The sequence below is a fragment of the Thamnophis elegans genome, chromosome Z, assembly GCF_009769535.1.
Source record: "Thamnophis elegans isolate rThaEle1 chromosome Z, rThaEle1.pri, whole genome shotgun sequence".
Classification (NCBI taxonomy): domain Eukaryota; kingdom Metazoa; phylum Chordata; class Lepidosauria; order Squamata; family Colubridae; genus Thamnophis; species Thamnophis elegans.
The window spans coordinates 1,426,192-1,442,282 of record NC_045558.1 but is presented as its reverse complement, the minus strand read 5'-3'; positions in this window follow the sequence as shown (position 1 = coordinate 1,442,282).

Genomic DNA, 16,091 nt, shown 5'->3' with positions numbered 1-16,091 from the left:
TCGAAGAGCTTAAACATCGTCAGTTACAGTTCAGATGGGATGCATCAGTTGGGCTAACATTCATCTTTGAGGGGCAAAGATACCGTCTTAAATCAGTATGGGAAGCTCGAGATTTTTACCATAATATCCTGAAGGCCGGACATCCCGTCCCACCTGGACCTAGAGAAAGAGAACAAGGAGAAGAGAGACAGCAAACTACACAACTATCAACAAGGATGGATCATCTTTCTCTCTCAGAAGTACAAGGAGCCAAAGAACAAAGACAAAACCGTGTGATTACCAGACGAATGGATCAACAATTAAAAAAACAACAAGGGAGGGAGTTTTGACGAGGGGTGTTAGATTTTAATGTAATATGATTGCACATGTATACTGTCTTCTCTTATTTTTTCTTTAAAACTAGGCTATGTTAAGTATATTGTTATGGAAGTATAAATACCATCAACATAGATTGGAGTTTCTCAGAAGCGGAAATACACCAATGAGAGGAAGAGTGGGAAACCGAAGGGAGACGAAAGACGGGAAGAGAGGGATAGGAGAGAGGGTAAGGGGGGAAGATGAGGAGGATAAGGAGGAGTGGAATGTAGAGAGAGGAGAAAGGAAGGGGAAGTAGAGTAGGAAAGGATGCTGGATGGAAGAAAGGAGGTAGGAGAGAGGTAGAAGAAAGAGGTGTATGGAGAGCAGAAGAGCTAATAATGGGTTTTTATATTTTTGGGTGTTGATGGCAAGAGGAACTGATGTAATTGCTATTTAATACAATAGGATAGTGGTTATGTAATAGTATACATGTGATTGTATTTTATGAAAATGAAAATAAAAAAGTATATTTGAAGACTGTGGTGAGTGGGGCTGGGCGTTTTGGGGGCAACGCTGCTCCTCCCACGGTTCTTTGGAGGGTGGCAACCTGGGGAACTGGTAGGGCGTGGATTTTGGGGTGGAACCGGGCATCAGGGATGGGTAGCTGGACTCCAAAGTTGGCAGTTCTTGGACTGAAGGGGTCCTTGGGGCGCTCTGAGCATGGTGGTTTTCTTGCAGACGTCTCGTGACCCAACTAGCTAACATCACAGTGCTAGAAGGGCGAGGGGTTTGTTCTTATTTTCATATACTTCCACTCGGGTCCTCTCACTGTGGTTTGGGAATGGTGGCTCTCCGGCTCTCAAATCCTGGTAGGACCCTGTGAGCATCTCCTCCCCCTTCCTTTGATCCCCCCAGAGTCTTCCGCAGAAGAAGACAGAAAAAGGCGCCCCCTGCCAGGCGAGAGAAGCCGGTGCCTATGGACCCCCCCCCTTTCCTGGTGCATTCGCAGACTCCAATTTTTGTAGCATAATGACTGAGGAGACCGGTCTACTAACAACGGAATGGTTTATTCAACAGAAACTTAGTCAAGTAACAGGCAACGAAACCCCCTGCCTGACAGCTATTTATACAGCGAGCTGCCAGACAGGGAACCAATGGGCGTACAGGGTTTCTCCTGCCAAGAGGCCAGGACACAACACCAATGACCCACCCCACAGCGTGCAAAGAGGTGAGAGCTTTCAAGCTTCCCCTGGGGACTTTGCTCATCAGACAGTGCCAAACGGGCTCGCGCGACCCCTGGCTATGACGGCTATGACCGTCATAAATATGTCTGTTGGCAAGAATCCAAATTTTGATTACTTCACCAGGGGGGGGGATTTTCGCAATGTTTGTAAGTGTGAAAAACAGTCATAAGGGACTTTTTTCAGTGCCATTGCAACTTCCAATGGTCAGTAAATGAACCGTTATAACTTGAGGACCAGCTGTCAATCAATAATGCAGGGCTTAATTTTGGCCAAGCTCTCGTGTCGCCTTAAACCATGGTTCGCTTTCACTGCTGCAACGGTCGTAAGTGTGGAAACTGGTCCTAGGTCCCTTTTTTCAGGGCTGCTGTAACTTCAGACAGTCACTAAATGAATTATTGTAAGTCGAGGACTACCTATAAATCAACAATGCTGGGCTTAATCTTGGCCAAGCACTTGTGTTGCATTAAACCATGGCAAGAAAGGTTGTAAAAGGGGGCAAAACTCAGTTAACAACTGTCTCAATTAGCCACACAAATTGTCGGTTGATTGTGGTCATAAGTCAAGGACTACCTGTAATCCTCATACAGGCAGCCCTCAGCTTACAATGGTTCACTTAGTGACCATTTAAAGTTACAACGGCTCTGAAAAAAATGACCTTTTTTCACACTTACGACCATTGTGGCATCCCCGTGGTCGTGTGATCAAAACTGAGATACTTGGCAATCGACTCACATTTATGATGGTCGCAGCCTCCCGGAGTTCCACGATCCCATTTTGCGACCTTCCGATGAGCAAAATCAACAGGGAAGCCAGATTCAGTTAATGACCATGTGCCTAACTTTAATAATTGTGGTGATTCACTGAATGATGGTGGTGAGAAACTCACTCAACAACCCAGACTAGAGGACCTCCAAGGGCCCTTCCCTTCTATGATTCTGTAAGGGTCTCTGCTCAAGCAGGGGATTGGACTAGAGGACCACCGAGGTCCCTTCCAGCTGTTATGATATGGTTCTCTAAGGTTCCTCTCCTCCCTTGCATTTCTCTGATCCTTCTTCTTTGTCCTCAAAAGGAGCAACATTGTAGGTAGGAAAGTAGTAAGTGAATCAAGGCTTGGTGCGTCAGTGAGAAAGTGCGGAAGCAGATATCCAAAGCAAACATCTCATTATCTCTTCACCTGAAGGTTTGGGGTCCAGCAGGACATCCCTCCAAGTGGGTAATCATTGGCCAGAGACTGAAGGCCGTTGCTCGGCCTTATGCTAACAATCCAGATGTGTCCACAATACCCCGTTAACGGGAAACCAGAAGTCAAAGTCCAGCCACAGAGCGTAGACAACTCGGCGGGTTCTCAATTCAAGTGCTCCTGCCTTGAATCTTGTGGAGAAAGACGGCCATGAAGAAGCTTTGGTTGATCTCGGCCTTCCTCTTGGCTTTGGTGGTTGAGACAGCGGTCAGCATTCCAGTGAGTCCACACTGCCTGTGGTTAACGGGGTCGGCTGGGTGGGTCAGCTTAGAAGATGTTTCTTGTGGGTTAGGATTTAGGGTTAGGGGGCTCTTCCTCAGTGGTTTCCCTGCAGATGTTTCATGACCCAACTAGGGAACAGCATCAGGGCTAGAAGGGAGTGGGGTTTGCGAAGAGGAGAAGCAGGAGGAGGAAGAGGAAAAAGACGCTGGTTTTCCTTCCTCTGTTTTCAACTGCCCGAGGGCTAGCAAAACAATCTGAAAGCAAAACCAAAGGAGAAACGTTTCCCCTTTTGCATTTGAGCATGGAAGAAGGAGAAAGGGAGAGAAGAAAGACAAAGAAAAAGATGGGAAGAGAGCAAGGAAGGAAAAATAAGGAGTGGGGGGAGGAAGAAGAAAGGAGGGGGGAATGAAAAAGAAGAGAAGAGAAGAGAAGGAAGGAAGTGTTGTGGCCCACCAGCAACCAGCAGAACTGGCAGCAGATTCGGAGAGTGAGGAGGTTGGGGAGGAACATGGGCCAGTCCTGGAGTCTTGGGAAGGCTCAGATGAGGGCTCTGTGTTGGAGGCAGAGAGGGGGCTAGAGCCGTCTGACAGTTATCAGCTGCCTTCGGAGTCGGAGATCAGTGGGGTAGAAGAACAGCTGGAGCCTGTTCCCAATGTGCACATGCGCAGAGCTGCCAGGAGAAGGGAACAGTTAAGGAACAAGGGCCGACTCGGGAGTAAAGGTTCGGGGGATGGTGAATGCCCTCTCTCATAGGGAATAAAGAGGAGCGAAAGGGGCGTGGAGTTTCCAGGAGGCAATTAGTTCAATTCATGAGGGTGAAGATCTGCTCCTGAGTTCTTGCCAAGTAATTGCTGCTATAGCCTGGCGTTTGGAAGATATCGGCATGGCAGCTCTCCAAGCCCGATCAAGGTCTGTAGTTATGAAATCTCTTGAAAGACTGTCGGCTGAGACTTTGCTGGAGAGGAATTCCCTTTAAACTAAATGATCTTGGGAGGCCTAGGTCAGAACAGGAAGGAAGAAAAGGAAGGAAGGAAGGAAGGAAGGAAGGAAGGAAGGAAGGAAGGAAGGATTGAAGGAGGGAGGGAGGGAGGCAAGAAGATGATAATGAGAGTTAGGGAGGGTGTGAGGGAAGTCCTGTCTTAACCTGGACACCACAGGTGCCCCAGACACAAGTGATGTGTAGCTTGCCACGCCACCCTGGCCGCACCCACACCCACCTTGTTCCTCCCCCTCCTCCCCCGCGGTCAATCGCAGCCCTCAATAAATCGAGTTTGACACCCCTGCCGTATCTGTTCCGTCTCGGTGGAACATAACTTGTGTCTTCCGAGGTCCTTCACTCTTTGTCGCTTAGCCTCCCCTCGCGGGCTACTTGGAGACCTGGCCCCAAAGCCCATGGGGCTGCCCTCTGACCCAGAGCTTGGGAAACCACACACATCTGAACTTGTTGCCTTTTTCACTTGTTAGAAGGGTAGATTTAGCAAAGAGGGGGATCTTCCCGTGTTTCTTTCTGCTCCCAATTTCCTAATTCAGCTCGATCCCAAGTGCTGGTCTGTAGCTGTTACTGCCAGGCGGCCATTTTGTTACAGTTGCACTAACGGGAATTCTTTTGCCGTGAATTTCAGGGGCGATCCAGGACACCTGAGGTACTCCGTCAAAGTTGTCCTGGTTACTTGCTGATTTTTCATGTCAACAAGCCATTTTCAGGGAGACGATGGGGTCCTCGGTGGTCTCTGAGAGTGTGCGGGAGGGGATTCCCTTTCATGAGCCAACAGGGAACATCATCGGTGCTAGGAGGGAAGGGGAGAAGGAGGAGGATGGGGAGGAGGAATGTGGGATCCTTGGGGGGTCTCTGAGCTTGGTGGTTGTCTTGTAGACATTTCACGACCCAACTTGGGGATATCATCAGCGCTAGAAGGGAGTGGGGTTTTTGGAGAGGAGGAGGAGAAAACAGGGAAAGGAAGGAGGAAGGATGGATGGATGGACGGAGGGCAAAAGGAGGAAGGGAGGGAGAGAGGAAGAGAGGATGGGAGGGAGGGAGGAAGAAGAGAGGAAAAAGAAAGAAAAAAGGAAGGAAAGAGTGGAGGTGGATGGAAGAAAGAAAGGAGGAAGTAAAAAGAAAGGGGATAGGAGCGATGGAAGGAACCCAGAGAAAAGAAAGAGAAAAAGGAAGAAAAAGGAAGGAAACAGGGCAAATGTGGAAGGAAGGAAAGAAAGAAAGAAGGAAATAGAAAGGGAGGGAGGATGCAAGGCAGAAGAAGGAAGCAAGGAAGGAAGGAAGGAAGGAAGGAAGGAAGGAAGGAAGGAAGGAAGGAAGGAAGGAAAAAGAAAGGGGATGGAACGAAGGAAAGAAAGAAGGACTGGGCAATCCTTGGTGTTCTCTTGAGCTTGCTGGTTTCCTTCCAGAAATTTCATGACCGATCTAGGTAACATCATCAGTGCTAGAAAGGAGTCGAGTGTGTGGAGAGGAGGAGGAGGAGGAGGAGGAGGAGGAGGAGGAGGAGGAGGAGGAGGAGGAGGAGGAGGAGGAGGAGGAGGAGGACGACGACGACTGTGGGGTCCTTGATGCTCTCTGAGCTGGGTTGTTTTCTTTCAGACATTTCATGACCCAACTATGTAACAACATCAGGGCTAGAAGACAGGGAGGTTGTTTCCTACCTGGACTGATCTGGAATGGGTTTAGTGGGCTCTGCTAATCTCAGTCTGAAGAGATGATGGGTATTGTAGTCAGACAGCCGGATTGGAACAGGCTGCCTTAACCTGAAAAGTTTCTCCAGTCGGCTGGTAAAGAGGGGTGTTTTTCCTTTTTGCAGAGACGTCGCTGTGGTCGTCCCGGATGTTACTCCTCCATCGCAGATGCAAAACCGGTTGACCAGGTAGAACCAGTGGTGGGTTTCAATTTTTTTTAGAACTATTCTGTAGGTGTGGCCTGTTTTGTGGGAGTGGCTCAGCGGTCATGTGACCATGTAGGCGTGGCCAATTTGAAAAATGTGCTGAAACTCACTTAACAACACTTTTGCTTAGTAACCAAAATTTGGGACTCAAATGTGGTCATAAGTCCTCTCCTTTTTTTCTTTCTTTCTTTCTTTCTTTCTTTCTTTCTTTCTTTCTTTCTTTCTTTCTTTCTTTCTTTCTCTCTCTCTCTCTCTCTCTCTCTCTCCTTTCTTCCTTCCTTTTGTTTGTGTCTCTCTCTCTCCCTTTATCTTTCTTTCATCTCCCTCTCCCACTTTCTTTTTCTTTCTTTTCTCTCTCTCTCTCTCTCTCTCTCTCTCTCTCTCTCTTTCTCTCTCTCTCTCTGTTTGTCTCTCACTCTGTGTGGCTCTTTGCCTCTATCTCCCTCCCTCCCTCTGTGTCTCTCTCTGTCATTCTCTGTGTGTGTCTGTCTCTGTGTCTGTGTGTCTGTCTCTCTCTGTCTCTCCCTCTGTATCTCCTCCCTGCCTCTGTGTATGTATGTGTGTGTGTTTCTCACTGTGTGTGTGTCTCTCTGTCTGTCTGTCTGTCCGTCTGTCTCTGTCTCTCTTCCCCCCCCCCCTCTCTGTCTGTAAGCCGCTGTCACACCTGTCGTCCTGGATCAGGCTGAGCTGCCTGTCCTTCTCCAACACCTCCTGGGGGGTGCACATCCATCGTAAAATCCATTGGGTCGTCCAAAGTAGCGGGGCTCAGCAGGACCTTGGCTGAATGCGTGCAAACGCTCAAGTCCGCTGCTCGCCACTCCACAACTAGTTGCAAAGTTCTCTCTGGAGATTCTGCCAGGCAGAGGCAGCGATCCCCTCTCAAGCTTCCGTGAAGGGGATCTTTTTCTGCGGGAGGGAGCCTGGAATTTCCCCGCCGAAGTAGAAGGGGAGGCTTTCAAGCTAGTCTGATCCTGCTTGAAAAGGCTGCTGTGACGGAGCAAAGGGTTCCCTGGCTGAGGATTCCCTCCTTCAGTGTGTCTCTGGAATCCCCCCCCCCTTTTTTTACAGAAGGAAAAGGTCTTTTGACTGGACAGCTCGACAGGATCAAGGCCGTTCTGCTCCTCTGTTGCACTGCCCTCCTCTCTCTGATAGCTGCCTGGTTAAAAAGGAGGAGGAGCCCACCTGAGAGACCGCCTCCTGCCATTTACCTCCCAGAGACCAATAAGATCACACAGATTAGGCCTCCTCCAGGTTCCATCTGCCGGTCAATGTCGGTTGGCGACTCCCCGGGGGAGGGCCTTCTCTGTAGCTGCTCCGGACCTATGGAACAATCTCCCCGTAGAGATCTGGACCCTTACTACTCTTCCGGCCTTCCGCAAAGCGATTAAGACCTGGCTGTTCCGGCAGGCCTGGGGCTGTTGATTTTATCCAGACCCACTCTAAGCGGTATGCATGATGTGTAATTTTAATGTTTGTTTCTTTTAATTTTTATATACGTCCCCCCGTTTTTATCTGTAAGCCGCCCAGAGTCTCTAGGGAGTGGGCGGCATACAAATGCTAACAAACCTTAAACCTTAAGCCTGAGCCAAGGTGGCGCAGTGGTTAAATGCAGCACTGCAAGCTGACTGCTAGATCAGCAGTTCAGCGGTTCAAATCTCACCGGCTCAGGGTTGACTCAGCCTTCCATCCTTCCGAGGTGGGTAAAATGAGGACCCGGATTGTTGTTGGGGGCTGACTCTGTAAACCGCTTAGAGAGGGCTGAAAGCCCTATGAAGCGGTATATAAGTCTACTGTTATTGCTATTGCTATTGCTTAAACCATCCAGGAAGATGAAGAACGCGAGTGGGATCCCTATCGCCGTGGATGGGCTTTGGACCAGCGGAGCCTCCTCTTCCTCCTTTTTAACCAGGCGATCTTCAGCTGCAGCATAACTGCACAGGCCCACTTCTCTCTCATAGCCGCCAGGTTTAAAAGGAGGAGGCTGCTCCGCTGGAACCCCCTCGCATTCCTCGTCTTCCCGGATGGGCTCCTCCTCCTTTTGAACCAGGCGGCTATCAGAGAGAAGAGGGCAGCGGCCGAATCCTCGCCTCCTGTTCTTCGGCTGCTGCACAAGCCCAAGGGCACGCGTTGCCCAGTTTGCTGAATTCGGCGCGGCTTCAGAGAAAGAGCGTGCGAGAAAGCCGCCCCCCATCCCCGCAGCCTGAATGTTTGAATGAAGGAGGCTGCAGGCTCCCTTGTCCTCAGCTATGCGATTTCCTTTCATTCTCTGCTGCCGAGTGAATGAGACGGAGGGAGAACGAAAGGAGATCGCGTCGGGTGGGGGAAGCGAACCAAGCATTCCGGTACATTCCACCACCGGAGGAAGGGGTTCTAAAACGTACGCTCAATTTCATGAACGGGTTCTAGCGTACCGGTTAGGACAGTCTGAAACCCAGCCCTGCACTGCAACCAAACTGACCTGGAACGCGGATCTTTCCTCGCCACTTTATGAGGTTGGGCCCGGACTTGCTTTCTGAGCACGGGGCTACTGGCGGTAGTTTGCACGGAAGCCCGGTGAAGTCCTTAGCTAGCAGGCAGGTTCTAGGACGCGTGCCGCCACCAACGGACCTTCCCGAAGTCGCTTTTTTGAGCACGGGGAAAACGGATGGTATTTTGTCCCTTCTGTCCCCATTTTGCTCAGAAAAGCAACTCCGGGAAGGTCCTTTGGTGGCGGCAGGCATCCTAGAACCTGCCTGCTAGCAAAGAACCTTCCTGAAGTCGCTTTTTTGAGCAACGGGGAGCGAGAAGGGACAAAATACCGTCTAGCCGGGATGGGTATACAGGGCTGGGGGCAGGGCGGGCTTAATTCTGGGTCCGGTGACCAACCGGTTCACGAGAACCGGTGGGGACCGGCAGCAACACACCCCTGAGCAGAACCATTCTGGATCCTGCCGATGAGGCTGGGGTTTGCCTCGGGAGCGTAGGATCCATTCCCTGGGATCGAGTCTAGGGCACAGGGATTGAATGCAGATTGAATCTGCATGGGATGAACACCGTCGAATTCGGCTGGTACCCCAATTCTGAAAGGATGACTTTGCCTTACAAAATCACCCCCTTCTCCCCATAACCCTGCGATTTTGGGGCAAGGGTGTCTACAGTGATTGGTTAAAAAAGAAAGTCACAACAGTGGTGCAACCTGTAGAAGATGACCCGGGTGAGCCCAAAGGAGGGGTCAAAAATGTCATCAGTTACGAGTCCCTGCACAGATAATTCCAGCCTGCCTTGAATTCCTTCTATTCTTATCTCCCACTCATTTCCTTTCACCATTAGTAGGCCAGATTCTTGTAGAGAGCTTAAGCTTGCAGTAAATCTTGATCCTCATTTGAACTGACTGAATCTCTCGGTTTCCCCAGTGCTTGACATAACCAAAGCTCGGCAGTGCAGTTAAAAAACGTAACCGGCGGCCAACAGCTTGACCTTTTTGACCTAGGAAGCCTTTTGTCTGGGACAAAATTCAGATTCTAATGGAATCCCTCAGATTCTGCAGCCACATCTCCTTGTCTCCTGGATCGCAGATGACGAAAAGGCAGTCTTTGCATCTTCTGTGTGAACCTCTGGAGACCCCTGCATCTTACATGGTCCTTAACTCTCCTTTGCTTAACGCTCCCCAATCCCCAGGCCGCAACTCGCTATCGGGGCCCAAGCCCTGTGTAACTGGGTTGCAGAAGTGTGTGCATCCTCAATTGCGTGAGGAGCAAGCAAGCATGGGAGTACATGCTCCATTTGTGCAAACATGGGTGCGCGAGTGGCATGCATATGTGTCCATCACTCACACAAATGAAGCTTGGAGTCTTCCGAGAGTGGGCAGCATACAAACTAATAAATAATAAAAAGCTGTGCACGCTTGCCCGCCACTCGCATGGAAGCATCCTCTCCCCCCACCTGGCCAGAAAGGTTGGGGAACTCTGGCTTATTCCCCACTCTGAGCGTTTCTTATGCTGAGCAAAGACATTTTGCACCTTGGGAGGGGGGGCTGTCCCCAAGTTCTGCCTTCTAACGCCTGGTTTTCCCCCCAGTTGGACATCCCACTGATAGATGACTTGGCCGAATTCCCGACTCCTCGACCTGCTCTTGAGGTATGTGTCAAGGTTCCAACTGACGAACCCAACCCAGCAAGCCCGCTCGAGATGATACAATCTCCGAACACAAAATTATGATGAGTACCTCATTTCAGCCCGGCGGAAGCCAAACCAACTCTGGCTAATTCCCACGCAATCCACATACTTCGAATATAGCATTCCCCCTCCCACTATTAGCGCAGGTCACACTGTCCAATTAAAGGTCAGGGTATTGTTATGAGAAAAGGCCCCTGGTGTTTGGGAAAGACCTGCGTAAGTGTCCTTGGTTCTCAGGATTCGTCTTCTTGATGTCTGTAGGTTACGTTCCATTTCCCCCATTCCTCTCCCCCCCCCCGGTTCATTGGCAAGTTGAGAAGCGAAAGTGGTTGCAACAGCATAAAGTGCACTTCAAACAAACCGGCAAAACAATCAACCAGTGGAACTGCTTGCCACCAGAACTTGTGGATGCTCCATCACTGGAGGCTTTTAAGAAGAGACTGGGCAACCATTTGTAAGGGTCACCTACATGAGCAGGGGGTTGGACTAGAAGACCTCCGAGGGCCCTTCCAACTCTGTAATTCTGTCAGGGTCTCCTGCTTGAGCAGGAGATCGCACTAGATGAGCTCCAAGGTCCCTTCCAGCTCTATTCAGCAGCTTGGTATGCAACTCCCTCTTTCTTCTCCCAGCTGGATGACCCTGAGGCAGCATCGAGAGAAGGTGCAGTCTCTACTTTCGATTCCCCAAGCGTGTCTCTCCTCATCCTCCCTCCGTAGTCCTGGCCTCTGGGCTATGGACCAAAGAGAGATTGTTGGTGGCATCTGTCGTTGCCTGAGAGTGTAGGATAGAAACCCTAAAGTGAGAGCTAACAGATCAGGGGCTGCTCAAGTGCCCCTCCGTTCTCCAGGAGAGCAGTTCTTAATTAACATGGCGTCTGCCTTCCCAATCCATCCATCAGAAAAGAGCTGGAAGGGATCTTGGAGGTCTTCTAGTCTAGCCCACTGCTCAAGCAGGAGACCCAATACCATTGCAGGGAAGTGACTGACCAGTCTCTTCTTCCAAACCTCCCGTTGATGGAGCACCCACAACCTCTGGTTGTTAGCGTTCCAAGTATCATGCAGAATTAAATCAGAGTCCAAGGCAAAACAACCCTTAAAGTTCCAATTTAATAAGTCAGACATCTTGGCACATCTGTGGAACCCCAATTCTGAAAGTTACCTAGGATTCCCACCCAGTTGAAAGTTCGTGATCTTGTCCCCAGACCCACAAATCCATCACATGGTCCAATCTTCTTCTTCCATGCTGGCATCTCCACCCAGCTGGCTCCGGTCAGGTGTAAAAGTGCAGAGACAAAAGATGACCTTGGGCTTCTAGGAAAGAATGACAAAAATGACATTCCACAATCCTACTCCTTCCTATTCCCCCCTCCCAATTACTACACTAAGGAAACAGCATAAGGCAATAAGAGAGAGAGGGTGTGGAAGGCCAAAGATCCTAAAAGGGATATAACTGCAGGCCTGACAGTGGTGGCAAGCGGTTCCACCGGATAATTGTCCTCCCAGGTTGCTCCTCTCCTGGATGAGTTTCCACTTGTCACTTCTCATCTTGCCTTCTGGTCCTTAGGACAATGACTTCCCCCTCTTCTTTGGGGCACCCCCCCTCCCCAAATACTGGAATGCTGCTATAGTGTCCTTCTTTTCTCCAATCTGGTGAAGTCGCAGCCTTTCTCCCGGTTGGGAGATTTCCTTAGTGTCCTCTCCTTCCACAGATCCCAAGTGTCGAAGAATTGCTGTCATACCTTCGGCAACTGCTCCCGCTTTTGAAGGTATGTTTGGGATTGAAGAGGTTCCGGGTTGGGTGGGGTGACTCGGCGCGCAACAAGTCGCACAGCCTAACTCGACATGGGGAGAACTTGGAACCCAGAAGTTCCTTGCCTCCTGCTTTGGCTCTGGGGAGGGTGGTGTAGAGGTGGTATTCAGCCGGTTCAGACTGGTTCACCCAAATTGGTGGTGGAAATCGTGGCTGGGCTCTATGTGGTCCTTTTTAGAAGGGCCTCTCCTTCCTCTGTGCAGAAAAGTCCCCAAACTCGGAATGGAGTGTGTGGGTGTTTGCGCGTGCTTGGCTGTCGGTAGTTTGGTGGGGCGCCGAGTTGTTTCCACATCGAGTTAGCCAGTACGATTTGTTCCGTACTGACCCTGCCGCGCCGAGTCAGCAGGTCCAAACCAGCTGCATCCACCAGACGACGCACCCGCCAGACAACGGCCGCGTGGCTGTGCCGAGTCAACCGTGCTGAGTCAGTAGCACTCAGCCAGATGCGCCAAGCTGGTCACACTTACCCAGTCATGCCCACTTGGCCGCCGCGACTCTTCCCCTTCCATTCCCTGCTAACCAACCCCACACCCGGCATTTTGATCTCCCCTTCTGCAGATTGGTGGTGTTGCTACTGAGGATGGCGAAGACGCGATTTGATGCGTGTCGATTCCGGCACACAAGTACGTCAAAGAGCCGAAGAGGTGTAGAAGGGTTTCGGGATGGGTTTGCGGGGATTCAAAGGAATTTCTTTTTATAAAAAGAGATAGTAATTTGATTCAACGTTGAAATTGAAAAGGTAAAAGCTAATGCAAAAAATTTAAAAATATGAAAAGAATACAAGGAAAAAACAGAAGGTGCAGAGAAGAAGAAAGAACAAATAGAGAAAGAAAGAGAGGAAGAAAGGAAATAGAAAAGAAAGAAACAAGACTATTGATTTATTGATTTATATATTTGCTTTTATTGATTTTCTGATTTATTGATTTTCTGATTTATTGATTTACGGATTTATTGATTTACTGATTTATTGAATTACGGATTTACTGATATATTTATAAAATATATTGGCTGACCATCTTACCTCAGAAAAACCCTGGGCGGCTTACAATAATGAAAGATAAAAACTGAAGATAGTAAGGAAAATGGAAAAGAAATATATTTTTAAAAGTCTTTCTGTCTTTCTGTCTTTCTGTCTTTCTTTCTGTCTGTCTGTCTATCTATCTCTTCAGTAATTTATCATCAATCATTTAATATCCATCTATATTTATCCATCCATCTATCCATCATCTACCTCTCTCTATCCTATCTACATATCACATCTATCTATCTATCTATCTATCTATCTATCTATCTATCTATCTATCTATCTATCATCTATCTATCTATCTATCTATCTATCTTCTATCTGTCTGTCTGTGTCTGTCTGTCTGTCTGTCTCAATAACTTATCATCAATCATTTAATATCTATCCATCTATATTTATCCATCCATCTATCCATCATCCATGTCTGTCTCTGTCCATATCTGTCTGTCTGTCTGTCTGTCTGTCTGTCTGTCTGTCTATCTATCTATCTATCTATCTATCTATCTATCTATCTATCTATCTATCATCTATCTATCTATCTATCTATCTATCTATCTATCTATCTATCTATCTATCCTGTCTGTCTGTCTGTCTGTCTGTCAGTCAATCAATCAATCAATCATCTATCTATCGGGATATGTTTGTATATAGATTATAGCAAAAGTGTAATTTTAGAGAATAACAGAGTTGGAAGGTACCTCAGAGGTCATCTAGCCCAACCCACTGCTCAAGTAGGAGACCCCAGACCAAGGGTGTCAAACTCAAGGCCTACATGGGATGCTTAAATCTGGCCGTGGGCCTGGCCTGCAAATATCAAGAGGAACCACCTGTAGCGCCTCTGCTGGCCAAAATGGATGGCGGTGGCTACGCAGTCTCTTTCTCGTGTGCTCCACAGACCCCAGTAAACATGATTTTGTAAAAGACTAATCATAAACTCAGTCACACGCTAAACCAAGATCCTTGAAGGAAGCCTTGAAGGTTGTGAGTGGTCTGGATGAGGAAGAACCCCCCTCCCCAACAGATAGACTATGCTTTGATCTGGCTGCTTTCAGGATCCCCCCCCGCCCTCAGACCCAGATCTTGACTGGTATCTTCCAACCTCTCCTTCCTTTTCCTGCAGGCTCTGGGCTCAAAGATCAGGACAAGGAATTCAACTCTGCTTCCAGAATTTTCTCCCAATAATCTGAGCGCATTCCCCATACAGGCAGTCCTCGACTTACAACAGTTCGCTTAGCAATGGCCCCGAATGACGGGACCTGTGACCCCTTTCTCACGCTTACCACTATACTCATGTGATTTGGATGCTTGGACAGCTGACCCACATTTATGACCCCGGGGTCACGCAATCCCCCCTTTTTCAACCTTTCGACCAACAAAGTCAACAGGAATTCACTTAACGACTGGGTGACTTTCTTAACCACCGCTGGGATTCCCGGTGAGAAAAAAATCGGGTAAGCGGACGAAATTCACTGAACCCGTTTCTCACTTAGCAACACGTGGGTGGGGCTCAACTGGGGTCATAAGTCGAGGACTAGCTGTATGGCGGAGTCTCCTCTTCCGGATATAAGCATGAAGACAAAAAAGACTCCACATCTCAAATCAAGATTATGCTTTTTACAATCAAACAATACTCAATGGACTGGTGCTTCTTACTACCTATAAAGCCCTCCATGGTAGTGGATCTGCGTACTTGGGAGACCGCCTTCTGCCAATTACCTCCTCTCGACCCATAAGATCCCACAGATTAGGCCTCCTCCGAGTGCCATCTGCCAGCCAGTGTCGGCTGGCAACTACGCGGAGGAGAGCCTTTTCTGTAGCAGCTCCGACCCTCTGGAACGATCTCCCCGTGGAGATTCGTACCCTCACCACCCTTCAGACCTTCCGCACAGCCCTCAAGATCTGGCTATCCCGCCAGGCCTGGGGGTAAAGATCATAGTTTGCCCCCGCCCGAATGTTGAATGAATGTTGTTTGATCTTAACTACATATTGTATTTTTATGTTATTGTACGTCTTCCCCTCCCATAAGTTGTTAGCCGCCCTGAGTCCCCTCAGGGAAAAGGGCGGCCTATAAATAAACGCAACTGAAACTGAAACTGAAACTGACTGATTTTGCAAATAAAGAATTGATATTCTGAATTTTCACCCTTTCACTTGTATCATTTACAAACATGGTTTAAATTTACTTCCTGTCCTGCTTTCATAAAGATTTTTCAGAAAAACCTGTAGAAACCCCCCTTCTCTCTCTCTCTCTCTCTCTCTCTCTCTCTCACTCACTCACTCACCCCCCCCAGAGGTAGGTTTCTCGACCCGTTCCAATCGGTTCGGTTGGAACAAGGCCGCTGGCATCCTCGCGCACATGTGCGGCATCCTCGCGCATGTGCGTGGCGCATGCACGCTCGCACATGTGCATGGTGTATGTGTGCCCGCGCGCGGCGCACACATGCATACTAGCATCTGTGCAATGCTCCAGCTGCTCCTGGAGGATCGCGCAGGTGCTGTATGTGTCCTGCGCATGCGTGGAAGCGCAGAATTCATCAAAACCGGGTAAGGAGAGGGCGCGGGCAGGCACGGGCGCGGCGGGGGGGGGGGGCTTCGCTGTTCCAGGAAGTTACTTACTTCCGGGTTCGGCGACCAACCGGTTCGCAGGGACTGCCGTGAACTGGTTGAAACCCAACCCTGCCCCTCCCTCCCTCCCTCCCTCTCTCTCCCTCTCGCCATAATCCCTTCTGAGTATATTGTGGGTTTCTCCACATCTGGTATCTGAAATGGTCCACCTTTAGGTCTGGAGATAAAACCAAATGAAGAAACCAAACCCGCTTTCTAGATATAAGAGATCATGTTGACCATATTTGAGGTGAAGGGGTAGCATCTTCCCACACTCGAGGGGCTGTCACAGAGAATAGGGGGTCATTCTCCAAAGCACTAGAAGGTAGAAGAAGCAATGGATGGAAACTCATTAAGGAGAGAAGCAACCTGGAATTAAGGAGGAATTTCCGAACAGGGAGGACCATTCACCAGTGGAACAGCTTGCCACCAGAAGTTGCAGGTGTTGCAACACTGAAGGTTTTCAAGAAGAGACTGAGTAATCATTTGTCTGGAATGGTATAAGGTGTCCTGCTCAATCGGGTGTGTGTGTGTGAGCTAAATGACGTCCAAGGTCCCTCTGTCATTCTGTAAGGGTCTCCTGCTTGAGCAGGGGTCAGACTAGAA